Consider the following 15,295-nt stretch of genomic DNA (forward strand, 5'->3'; position numbering starts at 1 on the left):
GTACTTTATAGATTTAGCTATGAAGTTTTGTAAGCATCGTTTTTCCTACTCTCATATCTCCTTTCACTCTTATGTCACCAGTTTTTTTGTTTTAACCCACACTCATACTGCACAATCAATAGCAGAAAAGAAATACATGCCACTTACCTCAAAACGACTGAATGAGAGGAATTATTTTATGCCTACAAATTTATCAATACCAAATTTTAAAGCAGGTGAGTACAGGAAATGAAAGAAACACCGCAAATAGAAAATTCTGTCATGGGCCCTTTCACTAGCAGTATTTCGTTCAATCCCTGACTGCTGCAACTGTTGTCAATTCAGATCCGATTCACGGCACCAATTGTTGTGTTAGCTTTTACTTTAAAGACAAAACAGATTTTTCTCTCTTTCAGTGGTATTTATTACACACGTGTGGGAGCCTCATGGAAAGTACCAGGGAGACTCCTAGAACAAAGGAATGCATAAGCTTATATACTGGTAATACGGCTGACAATACAAAAATATAAACTGGACCAATTAGATCAGTACAAAATACAATTAACCAATTAGTGGTTTACCTGTAGGCTTAAAGCAGTTCACATTACTACATCTCTAGGCAGAAAAAGAAAATTGGATGCACTTCCATATAAGGCACATTTCCTGCTTTCAAGCAGGCTCTTGTTTTTAAGTCCTTTTCCACTATTCACAGTTTGCTCAGAGTTCACAGTACAAAGTCCATCTTAATGCAAGCAGATTGTCACGTACTCAATTTCCTTAAACACATGCTTTGGCCATTCATATTCTACAGTACAAAGCCAAAGTACAAGTCAAAAGTGCTGGAACTATACAATGAAGTTTTCAAACAAGAACTGGCAACACACGCACGCGCGCACACACACACACACACACACACACACACACACACACACACACACACACACACACACACCGCACAACTTTAGAGTTCTACACAGTCTACGAGTGGAAGTATTGATTTGCATGAAGTGAGTATGGGTTCTTATCGTCAGTGAGTGAGTGAGTACTCAGCAGTTCTGTGGATTTAACTTTAATAATTGGCTGTGCTCTTAATGATTTACATTCAGTTTTCCTTTGGCATCCCAAGGGGCAGGATGACAGCCCAAATGAATGAGTTTCAGTGAAAACTTTTTAAGTTCAGGAATCTTCAATTACAGAACTTCTAGTGCATATGAATCAAATGAGTGCCAAAAGGTTTCAGAGCATGGAAATTTCCAACTGGCTGGGAGCCGAATTTCATATTACCTAATGGACTGCTAGAAGTATTTGACCATACAGGATTAAAAGCAATGGAGTTGTTTATTAAAGACAATAAGCTGAAGCTGGATATACTTAGTATGGACATAAAAGTTTGAATGATTCTTTGGTCAATGATTTGTTTTTTCATTCAGTTAGGGATGATTACAATAACATTATCACTAAAACTGATAAAACAGTAAGGCAATACAAAGAATGGAAGTCAAGGAACCTTGAAAGGGACAGATGTGAATATGATGAAAGATGGACTAATCTTAAGACCATTACACTGGTAGAAGTGTTGACTTTGTTAATCTAATCTCTTCTGTTGACAATAGTAAGACAGTGCTGAAATACTTTTTGATAATCATACTGACCCCCCCCCCCCTTTTAGACCACTTTCAGGGGAGGCAGTTGGAGAGATTGGCACAACAGTAATCTACCCACCCACACAAAGGACTACTCCAAATTTTAGGAAGAACAAAATCCCAGTCACGAATGAAGGGGCAAGGGAAAAGACATTAAGCCCTTCCAATGTAGTCTGCCCTTGCAGTTGTAAGGGAACTTTTGCTGCATAAAGTTTCAAAGAGTTTCATCTGTTTCATTTATCTAACATCTCCTTTTCAGAAAGTTCATTGGCAGTGTTTAAAACAGGCTTTCATTTTGTTTCTAATTTCAAATTAAATATTGTCAAAGCATTGATTCAACTGAAGCTTTTAACTAGGAATTTGAGGCTGTTCTTTTCAGGTAAACCCACAGACACATTGGGGGCTGAGAATGAAAAAGAAAAGTGCATTTCTACCTCCACAAAACTCTATACTAGCTGCATTTGAATGAGTTAGCAAGGATTGACAACCTTTCTGTTTTAGAAAGACAGATTTCGAAGGACAGGAGTATAAACATAAAGAAAGCTGATAGAGGTGAGGGTATAGTATGAATGAACAGCCTTGATTATGCCTTTAAAATGTTAAATCTTTTGTCAGATGAGCTTATATATAGGAGAATTGATAAAAATGAAATCAATATTATCTATGGTAAAGTGGACTGTATGCTTAGAGACCTGGTATTTCAGGGAATTAAAGATAGTGAGACATTTGATTACCTTTAAGTATTGAAACCTTTAGTTCCTTCTATCTTTGGCATCCCTAAGATACATAATTGTCAAGCAGATCCTTCTTTAAGGCCTATAGCTGCCACCAGGGGTTCTAAACCAGAGCACCTGGCCAAATATATCACCTGAAAGTATAACAGATTACTACTGGTAAAATTACATGTTTTACATTATTTGTGGCACTTATTGGAAAATTTACATTTGATTTCTCTTGATGATGCAATTTTGTTTAGCACTGTGGATGTAATTATTTTTTTTACAGTGATGCCACTTGTTGAAGGTTTAGAATGTTTCAATAGTTTTTTGAATGATCAAAAAACAATTTCCACTACTGAAATGTGTTTGCTAAGCAGTTTGTTAGAAATGGTGTTAACTAACAACTTTTCTTTTTTTGTGTTCTTTGAGGGCGAATACTTGAAGCAGATATGCGGTATAGCTATAGGGGAAGCTTGTGCCCTATTATATGCAAATGCAGGTTTAACAGTCTGGGAAGACGTACATGTATTCACATCTGATTATTTTTCTTTGATTCATGCATATTACAGACTTTTGGATGACAATTTGATATTAAGAAAATAATCCTTAGACCACTGGACTGCATTTATGTCACATCTTGAGGGTACCTCCAGTTTTTTTTTTTTAAGATCTACTTATCAAGTATCAATTATCTGAATTAAGGGTCTATATTACTTCACTGAAGTTTTATTTCCACAAATACCTAATCATTGACCCCTTTACATTGAACATCCATTGATCAAATGTTCACATCAGCAAACAGTTTTCATAGGTAAGGGAATTACTTGTCCATCATAGCAGTCATCGCACACACACTACATTATTTCAAACCCACCAAGGTGTGAGGGGGGGGTACACCTGCCTACTTGTATATACCAACTCCGAGATTGCACTACAGTGGGGAAAAGGACAAATTTCTAATGATGACCAACTAACTCCATTGCCTATGAAGACCGTTTGCTGATGTGGACATTCAATGAACGAATCGGTAGATGCAGAGTCCACAGTGGCATACCTAGAGACCTGTACCACTTGTTCTGCTTTTTATGTTGGAAAAGTCAATGGAAGATTAAGGGATAGGATTAGGGAAAATAATTAAGATTTTAAAAGAAACAACTTAACCAATGCTTTAAATAGGCAATGAACACATTGTGCCAGTTTTAAAAAGTTTACTTTTTTCATTGATAGGGTTGTATGCTCCTAAAGATGTGGTGAGCTTGATAATTTACTGTGCAAAGAACTTTCTCGACAATTAAGGCTGAATGCCTATATGACACCAGGTCTCTATTTCTTATCTTTAATGAGTGTTTGAAAGATGACAGCTGGTATTTAAAAAAAATGTTTTTAAAATTGACAATAAAATGAAAGAGTTTTAATACAAACACGTTTTAATACAAGTAACATTTTTTAAAGTTCTGACTGTTGACAATTATTACTAAATCACATTGTTTTGGATTTGTTCGGTAGTAAAGTTTTTATGCATTTGGATTAATGTTAAGATGTACATGTTTTATTGTACACTAGCACTTTGTTTAACAGATTAAGTATTTATAAATATGGTATAATATTGGCCATTTTGTTATAAATATGAACTGTCTGCTGAGAACATATTTACTTTGAAGAAGTCCCAATTAATTTGAAGAGATGAAAGCACCTTGTGTGAATGTGTGGTTGTTTCTGGATATCTGTCTAATAAAATGGTTAGGATATACCATTCTGGAATTCTTGTCTTTGTTCCATGTTCCTTGGGTATGCACAACTTTACAGTAATTATCTTATTAAACCTTGATATTCTTCTGGTTCATGGCAAATCTGCATAAGACACTGGAGCCAGAATTCAGCATACCATGCATATTGAGATGCCTTGTTTCATATGCATGAAGACCTCTTATCTCTGTTGAAAAGAAGTATTTTCAGGTAGAATGAAGAAACGGGTGTTAGTATTTGGAGCTGAAAGTTTCACCAATATTGCCACTTCAATAAAGAGACAACACACCAAATTGACCTTTGACAACCTTTTATTAAATTCATAAACACTGTAACTTATTGCATCATAACTTTATTGCATCATTTCAATTTATTAATCACAAGAAACATCCTTTAACAATTCATCAGGGCAGCATTTCTCTGCTCATCCTCCACTCACTTATTTTTAAAATCAAGCAGCATCCAACTGTTCACTTTCAGTCCAAAATCTTTACATCCCTCCAAACACCAGAGAGGAAAGTAGTGTCCAACTGCTCCCTTTCACCCCCAAAATTCTTTACACCAACCCAAACACCACAGGGGGAACAGAAGAGGGACAAGCCCGCCCCTCTTCTCTGTGCACGAGCCTGACCCAGGCTGTCCCCCCTCACCTAATACCAGCTTTTCAACAAATCATGCAAAAATAAACCTAAATTCAAATTAAACAGATCCAATCCAAATTCACTCAGGTGTACCCCCATCCTCTCTTAACCACTTCAGGTCCCTATCAACAAACTCCCTGTGGTCTACCATCTGTATGCCCACTGCCACCAGCTGCCTCACCAACCTAAAGTTAACAAATAGCCATGCCCACTCTATTGCCATAAAACTATTAGAATGCCTCCAAAACAAATGGGCTACTATCACGGACCACACAATACACATACCCAGATACAACTTCTTTAAAGCAACCAAGTCCTCCCTTATCTTGTACTCCAAGTGCCACTTCAGAATTAAACCCAAATCATTACCTACCAAATGTACCACCAAGATTTAAGGAAGCCCCATCCACGGATGTATACCTGCAAACTCCAGCATATGCCAATTCCATCTGAGGCCTCTAATGCCATGCCATCTCATTCTCCACCTGAACCAATACAAACCCAAATCCGAATCATTAATCCTAACTGCAGCCCTCTTCATCATCCAATAAACATTTGAGTGACCTAGGATGCCAATCTTGTTCCCTAAAAAAAACTATTAATGACCAATCTCATTATTCGTTATCTAATATAAGACAAAAAGGCTTTCAAAGACAGCGCTCCACCTCCTTAATGACCTCAAGCAAACTATCTTTCGTCACTAAATCTGAAGCTCTAACCATATGAAATGAATGGATGGAAAACCTCTCACCCACAAAACCCATACAGTGGAGCTCCCTCCTCATTACATATATAAACTGACCACCTTTTATAACCTTACCCTCCCTTGATCGAAAAACTAAATCATGTCAACTCCCCTTTTGGTACGCCAGCAATTTCCTAGTCCAAACCACTGGACACATCCATTCGCACATACAGTATCTTGCCCAGAACTAGTAGCAATCCCCCCCAACCTGATCCATGTTAGATTTCTGCAACCAAATGTGAACTGCCCTAGACAGTATCATGATATCCTCCCAAACCAATGACCCCAACAACTTATACACTCTAAAAGTTCCATAAGCTCAATGGCTTCCATAAAACATAATCAAATGATTCCCCACTCACCAACTCTAAGCTCTGTAATAAAACCTTCAAAACTTCCCTTGTCAGCAGCCAACATGTATGCTTATTCAATCCATCTACTTTACCCCATCCTTTAAATAGATGCCCGATGATCCAGGATTTAGTGAAATCACGCAACCCTGCCACCTGAGCAAATATACTGATTGTGGCTAAGTCCAACTTAACAGATTGCACTGTCTTACCTTGTAAATGAGCCCTGGCCAAATATTGCAATAACAATTCTTCTGACCACACTCACTTCTCCTCAGCCAGCTGTAAAATAAATCTATCAAAATCACACAATGCTCTACCATATGCCCCCCCCTGGTAAATGCTGCCCAAGACTGTTCCACCATCTGCCTAATCACTTCAACCCACCTCTCCAAACCTTGTCTGGTACTGCCTCTGGCTCCTCCAATGACATTGGAGCTAACTGCTGAAACCTAGAAAACTGAAGACGAGACAAACTGTCAGCAACCCCATTCCTAGCATCTACCACATAAACACCTGGAAAAGAAAAATTAATCAGCAAACTCTGCAAAACTAACTTATGTAAAACTAACAGTAACTGTTCAGACTTAGCCATCTTCACCTGCAAAACCTGAACAACTGCAATATTGTCTGAATTAAATATAACCCTCTTTCCCCTCAACCTCTCTTGTCAGACCATGGATGCAGCTCAAATCAGCATTAACTCTAAGAAGGCAACATCCTTCTTCTAATCCTCCTTCCACTCAGCCAGCCATGGAGCAGTAAACCACTCACCCCAAAAAATGCCCACATACCGATACTCCATGATGCACGTGTAAATAAGTGCAAATCTCAACCATCCCAATCTGACTGACAAAAGGAAACTCCATTAAACTGCTCTAAAAAGGACAACCAAAGAGTTAAATCATCCAGTGTCAACTTACTGAGTCATACTCAATGATACTTGCTTTCCCCCCTTTCAGCAGAAAGGCCACAGACATACAGAATGTACAAACCCAAGTAAACAGCCCAACATGCAAAATTCAGATCCTTAACCAGCACTTTATCCCTAGCCTTCACTCAGGCTATCTTTTCTTTCAAATGGGTTATCTTCTCCTTTGGTAGACAAAACAATCCACATTCTGCATCCACCAACAAACCCAGAAAATCTAATGCTTTTGCTGGAGCTTCCAATTACTACCTAGCAAAATGGGAACCCAGTTCTTCACACACCCTCACAAACTCCAACACGCCTACCAGAGCTCCCTCACACCCCTCACCTACTACGAGGAGGTCAGCCAAGTAATGAACTGCCTTTTGAGTGTCCACATGCTGCTGCCAAATCCAGTGTAATGCCATGCTAAACTTCTCAAAAGTAGCACAGGCTACAGAGCATCCCATTAGCATAGCCTTGTCAAAATAAATAAAATATTCAAGGACCAAACTCAAGGGAGGAAAAATGAAATAATTTTAATATAAAATCACAAAACTCTCATGAGCGCTTTCATTTCCTGAAGAGACTTAATCAGATAACTCAATGAAAAAACAAACCCCTTTTATAGTGAGTACAATTATCAAAGCAATACACTAATTAACATATCACTTAATCTTAAAATGGTACACACATTAAAAAACACTCAAAATATCAGCTTTTTCTTTCGTTATAGAACCTATAGAAACCTGGTCATTTAAACCAGGTGAAAGAGCGGCATTTAATTTTAACTGCCATATGAGCTCCCTTTTAAAAAGTGTTCTTTGCCAGTCACCTCCCCTCGAATTTACTTTAATCTTTTTTCATAGCTGATATTTTGAGTGGTTTTTACTGTGTGTACCATTTTAAGATTAAGTGATATGTTAATTAGTCTACTGCTTTGGTAATTGTACTCACTATAAAAGGGGTTTGTTTTTTCATTGAATTAGCTGATGAAGTCTCCTCAGGAGATGAAACAGCTTATGAGAGTTTTGTGATTTTATATTAAAATTATTTCATTTTTCCATGCTTGTGTTGGTCCTTGAATATTTTATTACTCTTTGTTACATTTGCCAATGGTTTTGGTTCTTGTCAAAATGAAACTTGTCTCCAACCACCATGCTCAACAGAGGCCATTCCTCCTCCTGTACCAGTAGAAGTCAGAATGCAAATTCAATATCCACCTTCAACAATGATAGATCTTTAAACCCATTAATGACCCACACCATGCTGTCCAACGACACATAACTCACCTTAACCTCATCTAGAGAAATAAAATCATTAATGGAGTTCCACTCTGGGGAAGACAAATGCTGACTCATCTGAAATTCACTCACCATCTTCTTAGGCACTAAGCCCAATGGCAAAACCTTAAAACTGTCAAAGGGGGGCTGTCAAGATGACCCAGTATCCTACCTGCTTGACACTCCTTCTCCACTAAAGCTTCCAAAATATATTCCTTCCCCTGCACTGACCTCAAGTACTTATAGACTGCTCCATCCCCTCCCACCTTTGATTTCATAGGTTCATATGTAGGCACTAGGTTATCAGCCCAAGGGCCTATAAGTAAGCATAGCCAACAAGGTTCCCTGGCATACGCCACCCAAGAAAGTAATTTTCCTGTACCTCTGTCGAGCAGAGCCACAGAAGTGATTCCCAGGGTGTATTTCCTATTTCCCATCCACTCATCAAGATTTTTCGTTAAGAGTGCTAATGAGGAACTTTGCTTGACAAAGATGGGTAGCTTGTTCCAGAGTATGGGAAGTCTCTGGGACAGGAATCTATCCCTCCAGCATGTCCTGTTTATTGTGGTGACAAGGTTTAGGTGCCTAGAGCATGTAGCTTGGAGGGATTGGGATTTCTTTAGGTGTAGCATGTCCAACAGCTCTGGGTTTGACATAGCTTTATATGTTAGGCAGAGATCACCTGGAAGTAGGTGATATGCTACGGAGTAAAGCTGGAGTTTTTTTTTGAGACTGTCAGTGTAGGCATCTGTTTGAGGCAGGTAATCCTCTTTGTGAGGTACTTCTGTGGCCTTTCCAGCTGCTGCAGATGTCTTGTGAGGTACATTCCAAAAGGGGCATTGTACTCTATAATGGGTCTAATGAGTGTCGAGTAGAGGGGAACAATGACCTCTTTTTTCCTGGATGAGAACCCTTTTTTGATGGGGTGTGCCAAATAGAAGGATTTCCTGACTACTGCGGTGATGTCATTATCAAAGGAAAGACTACTGTCCACCTGGGTCCCAAGGTCACTTATTACACATTTGGCATTAAGTAGACTGCCACCTATGTGGTAGTTCATGGGTACAGAGTTTTTACCAAAGGGGATGACAATGCACTTTTTGGCATTGAGCTTGAAGCCATGGGTCTGACACCGGGCATCTGTCTCAGTGAGGCCCTTCTGTAGGATGTCCACATCATTTGGGGACTCGACTATGGCTCCTAGTTTGCAGTCATCTGTGAACTTCATTATCCAAAGGCTTTCTGTGTTAGGCTGTGCTCCAGAGAAGTAGATACCAAACAGGAGAGGTACCAGGACTGAACCCTGTGGTACTCCACTTGTCACTGGTTTGAAGTCAGATTTGGAGTCTGCAACTTTTACAGTGTGGTTTCTGCCAGTGAGCCAGTTGGCAACCCATCTTGTGACATAGGGATTTATACCTAGTTTAGTGAGTTTAGCTATAATTCCATAATGGGGGATGGTAATGAAAGCCGTGGCGAGGTCAAGATAGGCTGTGTGAACCACCTTACCCTCGTCTACGGCTTTGGTAACTGCCTCAGAGAAGTCGATCAGGTTCAGGCACTGAACATGATCTTCCTTTCACAAACCCGAACTGGGTGGGGTCCAGAGTTTGGAGGTTACCAACATCTTTGTTTATGAGTTCCATGATGATATGTTCCATGGCCTTACAGACCAGGCTCATCAGGTTAATAAGGCGATAGTTCCCAGGATCAGTGGTGGCTCCCCCTTTGTGGGGTGGGATAACTGTTGCTGTGTGCCATTCAGTGGGCACAAAGCCTGACGTGAGGCTATGATTGAACATAGTGCTTAGGTGGGGAGCTAGTTTCTTCTGAAGTTCGTGTAAAACACAGCCTGGGATGCTGTCCGGTCCCATGGATGCTATGTTTTTGGCTTTAGAGAGTGCAGCTTTTACCTCCTTGGTTGTGATTACAGGGACTCTGCATTCTTCCTGTATAGATATGGGCCCTTTAGGGGGTGAGAGGGGGGTAAAGTTAGTATTGAACCTATCTGCCAGGATGTTGGCAATATCAGCTGGTTCTGCAATTTTCGTGCTGCTGTGCTGTAACTCAGAGCAGATCTGGGTGTTACCATTGAGATTCTTGACATAGCTATAGAATGGTTTGTGGTTGCCCTTAGAATCAGTGGCAATTTTGTTTTCGTAGCTAACTTTGGAGGATCTTATAAGGAATCTCAGCTTCTTACTGAGGCTGACCAGGGAGCTCCTCCACACATGGGATTTTACTCTCTTTTGCAACAGTTTCTTCCTTCTGTTGTACAGTTTGTTTATGGCAGGGGACAACCGGATTGGCTTCCTTTTTTTGGATGATAGCATCTTGACTCTGTTTGGCATAGCACGATCCATGCACTCATGTAAGTGCTTATAAAGTGCATTTGTGTAGGATTCAGCAGACATAACTGTATTGTCCATCTGCATGGGTCTCATGAAGTTCGCCACTTCTGTCTTAAGAAGCATGAAGTTGGCTTTGGAGAATTTTTTTACCATGATTTCCTTAATGGGGGTGGGACGGGATGTGGATATCTAGGGTGATTAGCATATGGCTGGAACTGACCAACAAGGAGTTGACTTCAGGTGTGGAACACCAGTCATTCATGATGGTAATGACTAGGTCTAGGATATTGATGCCCCTGGTGGGGGTGTAGATAATTTGATCCAGGACATTGGAATTTGTGAATTCCAGAAAGTGTTGACTGAAGGAGTTGGTACGAGTAATTTTCCCAGTTAATGGTGGGGTAGCTGAAATCACCCATTATTAGGGTGTTTGGTTGACCCCTAATATTTTCCAGTATAGCAAGAAAAGAGGAGTGGGAATCCTGGGACATGTTGGGGGATCTGTAGCAAGCTACAATTTGGACTGCGGTTTTGCCTATAGTTAGTTGCACTTGGATAACCTTGGATGCATTATGCTGAGCAACTAGCCTGGAGGTGTCGATATCCTTAATGAATATGGACACACCTCTGCCTTTGGTGTTCTGGTCCAGGTTAGGTGGCCGAAAAGTGTGGTATGGGTTATAGCCTAGTAATGCAGGTGTGCTCTCTGGAGCCTTGAACCAGGTCTCAGTCACTGCACAGATATCGATGCTCTCCATTTTAAGGAGTGTCTCAGTTTTGAGATTTAGATGAGTAGCATTACCCTTAGTTTTTGCTTGCCTGTTCCTGTTAGGGTGGTGAATTTGTCATTTGAACCTTGCCTAAAAATGGCACTATAAGGGCGGCAACAGCCTTAGCCAGTATCTGGAATCCCAGGGGTGATTTAATAGAAAATCCCTGAGAAAATATCTCAATTAGTTCCTGAACCACTCCCACATCCAAATATTGCTGGAGCATGACCTACAACACATGCAGCTTAACGGGAGAATGCTTCCCCAAGTCTTCCTCTTGCCTGCCGAAAGGCATCCCCACCTCTCTATCCATAAAAATTCCCCCTACATTGCATACTTTGGAATCCCTGAAAGGCAGCTGATAACCTGCTTGAATCAGGTGAAACTGAAGATTGGCTGACCGTATTACCTTCTCACTGGCCACACTGCACCACTGGGTGTACCCTGCACACCTTGAACAAGTGTGCAAGAATCTAAATGCTGCCCAAGAACATCTCCCCATGTTAAAAGCCCAACACATCCCAACCTCTTCTCCTCCTACCTTCCACCCCTGCTACTCGCACCAAAGCTATCCATCATAGTGGTCAGCCATATATCTGGGTGCCTCACCTCCCAACGCAGGGACCAATCAATTGCTTTCCTCTTACAAAACCTCTAATTGTACCATAAGCAAGCATTAACAGCCCGCAGCAGTTGCACCTCTCATATCATCAAGAAATACACTAAGAGCAGAAGGGCCAATGTACTATCCTTCTCCAACCAAACTGCCATGTAGTACACGAAGACCAACACCCAATTCTCCCAAGTTCTTGGTCACAATTTGCCCACCTTTCTTAATCCCAGGACCACTAAGGCTGCCATGAGATCTTTGACGTTCACAGTTTCTACCTCCATAAAATTCTGGACACCATCCATGTCAATTAAATCAAAACTATCTACATACTTCCCCTTCCAGATCTTTTCTTTGACTGAGGAAGGCATATGAGGGATCAAGAATACTGCACCACCACTATATTGAAGATCAAGGGGAAACATGATGACTTTCTAATATAAGTAAATGTGCATAACAAGTCATATAATTTCTTTAACTTGAATTGCGATTTTGTAACCCATCTTGACCATACATAATACTTGAACTGTTACGAAGGTAACTAATGTTTTATACATGACATCAAAGTGACAAAGTTGTTCAAGGGAAACAATAGAAGCCTGAGCTAGGAATGTCACAGAATGTAACAATCACATTCTGAACAAATAGTATTACATTGACAATAATCACTCAGTTTAACCTTTGCTGATTATACTAAATAAAATGTTGGCATTTAAATCTAAAAACTTTCAGTATATGCCATAAAATGACAATCTATTAATATGGAAAGGGAATTTGTAATCATTAATCACAATATGTACATTTGTTGTTTTTAACCTATAATTTCACTCATTTTATACTAAGAAATGACAGATATGACAATCCTTATGTGAAGGAAATGGGGGAAGAGGGATGCACTGATAATTAAAATGCACTAAGTTTCATCAATGTTCACATAGAACAAACTTGATGCTTTAAGTAAGTTAGCAACAAAGTGATTACTTAAATGCTGGCAAACGAACTACAACTTCTGATATATCCAGTAAAATACAGTGTATTATAAACATTAAGTATAAATATTATTACCATCTACTTATATTAAGTAATAAGTTTTGAAAGACTTCATCAATAAGGGTGAATATGTTAAATAACTGTGTGCTATAATCTTTTACTGAGGTTTTATATATGATACATCCTCTGAATTGCTTGCCATCTATCTTTCATGTAAATATTAATTGCTTATACAATAAGTAGACATTTATATTGTATTAGAATTATGTCTAAGCTACAATAGTACTATATCTGTTCAAAATAATATAAATATTGTTTATTCCTAGTACAAATATTCTCCATATGATAATTCAATTTATGGAGCTTAGATGTTCTGGATTGTCAAGGTATAAGTGATAATCTGATGGATTTAGGTTTATCCATCAGATTAAGAATGATTTTCATTCCATGGCTAGTGCGGATCTTAGTTTTGTTAACATTTATTACTTCAAATTTATTTCACAAAAACATTTTTTTGTATGCCTGACCAAAACATTACTTTATTGGTAAACACTCAAAGTATAAAACTGATAATTTCCTTTAAAAGCTCAAACATATACTTTACAGTTATCAGAGGTAAATGTTTAATAGTCACAATAAAACAAAAAATACATAGTCTAAATAAACTAAGATGGATTTAACTTTATCTTTAAATACCAATGGCTTAAACAATCCTAGCAAGAGATCAAATCTACTGAAATATTTAAAACTGAACAAAGCACAAATTGTCTTCCTTCAAGAAACTCATTTCAAAACAAATGACAATTACAAATGGAATCCTAAGGAATATATGATATTGGCGCAATCCACTTATAAGACAAAGACAAAAGGGGTAACAATTTTATGGAAAACAAATGTGATTAACCCAGAAATAATTTATAAGTATGAAGATAAAGAAGGCCTTATGGCATTAGTAATAGTTAAATATAATAACAGAATATGGGCCCTAGCCAATCTATACTGGTTCCCATGCATTGGAACAGGAACTGTTAAAAAACACTTGGATTTAATTTCCAATAAATATAAAGGCAACTTAATATTAGGAGGAGATTTTAACTGTATATTTGATATTTCTAAAACTACAAATAAAAGACTGTTGCGTAATCTGCTGTGTCAAAAGCTTTAAACAAGTGGATACAATCATTTCATCTTGCACATACTTTCAAATTTAAAGAAGATAAATCTCTGTTGTTTTCCCAACAAGATCACAGATTTGGTACCCAAACTAGAATAGATAAAATATTTGCTGCCCATAAAGTACAGTTTTGCACCTACCATAAATGTAGATGTTCGAGTGTATTCACTGCTGCAGTCATTACACTTGGGTTGTCCTGCCATCAGGCAGTCCCGCAGTCGGCCAGAGTTCCAAAGTCTTGGTCCGGCGTCGGTTGCTGTCGCTTCTTCCCTGACGTCAGTGCGCCAGGTGAATATAAGATGCAGCCGACGCCATTTTCTTCAGTTTTTCTTGCCCCAGATGTCAGGTGCTCCAAAATAGGTAGGGAATACATACTGCTAATAAAACATACATAAGAAATAAAAACAATACCTTCAGTTACAAGCAAATACACCACCTAGGTTGTATAGGATAGAAAGGTATAGATAAGTCCCAGCCAAGAAAGTGGGGATGGAAGGAGGGTAACCTGGACTGCAGCAGTGAATACACTCGAACATCTACATTTATGGTAGGTACAAAACTGTACTATGTTCATCATGTTTCACTGCTGCAGTCATTACACTTGGGTTGAATCCCAAAGCTGAGGTTGGGTGGCTGGCTCTATAAAGGATTTGGAGTGGCTATGAGGCCCTGCAGCACTGCAGTGGCAAAGCCAGCTCTGGATTTAGAGTAAAGAGGCAAGTGGGAATGCTTGGTAAAGGTGTGCACTGAACTCCAAGTTGCAGCTTCCAAAATATCCTTGGTTGGTACTCCTCTAAGAAAGGCTGCTGAAGTGGCTGTTGCCCTGGTAGAATGTGGCCTAATTTTGTTAGGCACAGTTTTTCCATGTTGCGTGTAGCAGAAACGGATACAATGACCTATCCACTTTGAAATAGTCTGCTTTGAGATAGCCTTTCCCTGTGATCCTGCAGTATATGATACAAAGAGTTGCCCAGTTTTCCTGAAAGCTTTTGTTTTGTCCAAGTAGAAACGTAACTGCCTGTGTATGTCCAATGAGTGCAGAAGTCTCTCCCCTTTATTCTGGGGATTTGGATAAAAAGTTGGCAAGTGAATAGTTTGGTTAAGAGCCACACTGGATACAACCTTTGGCATAAATGTAGGGTTTGTTCTTAAGGAAACCCTGTCTTGATGAAAAATGATGAAAGGTTCCACTGCCATTAGGGCCTGTAACTCTGAGACTCTTCGTGCTGAAGTTATTGCCAGAAGCAGAGCAGTTTTCCATGACAAAAATTTTAATTCTGCTGAATTGGCTGGGTCAAAAGGTGGTAAAGTTAGTTTCCAAGACAAAGTTGAGGTCCCAAGTTGGGATTGGTGCTCTCCGGGGCGGTCTTATGTTTTTAGCCCC

This window comes from Protopterus annectens, chromosome 3.part0 (assembly GCF_019279795.1).
Source record: "Protopterus annectens isolate FY-2018-M chromosome 3.part0, PAN1.0, whole genome shotgun sequence".
Taxonomy (NCBI): domain Eukaryota; kingdom Metazoa; phylum Chordata; order Ceratodontiformes; family Protopteridae; genus Protopterus; species Protopterus annectens.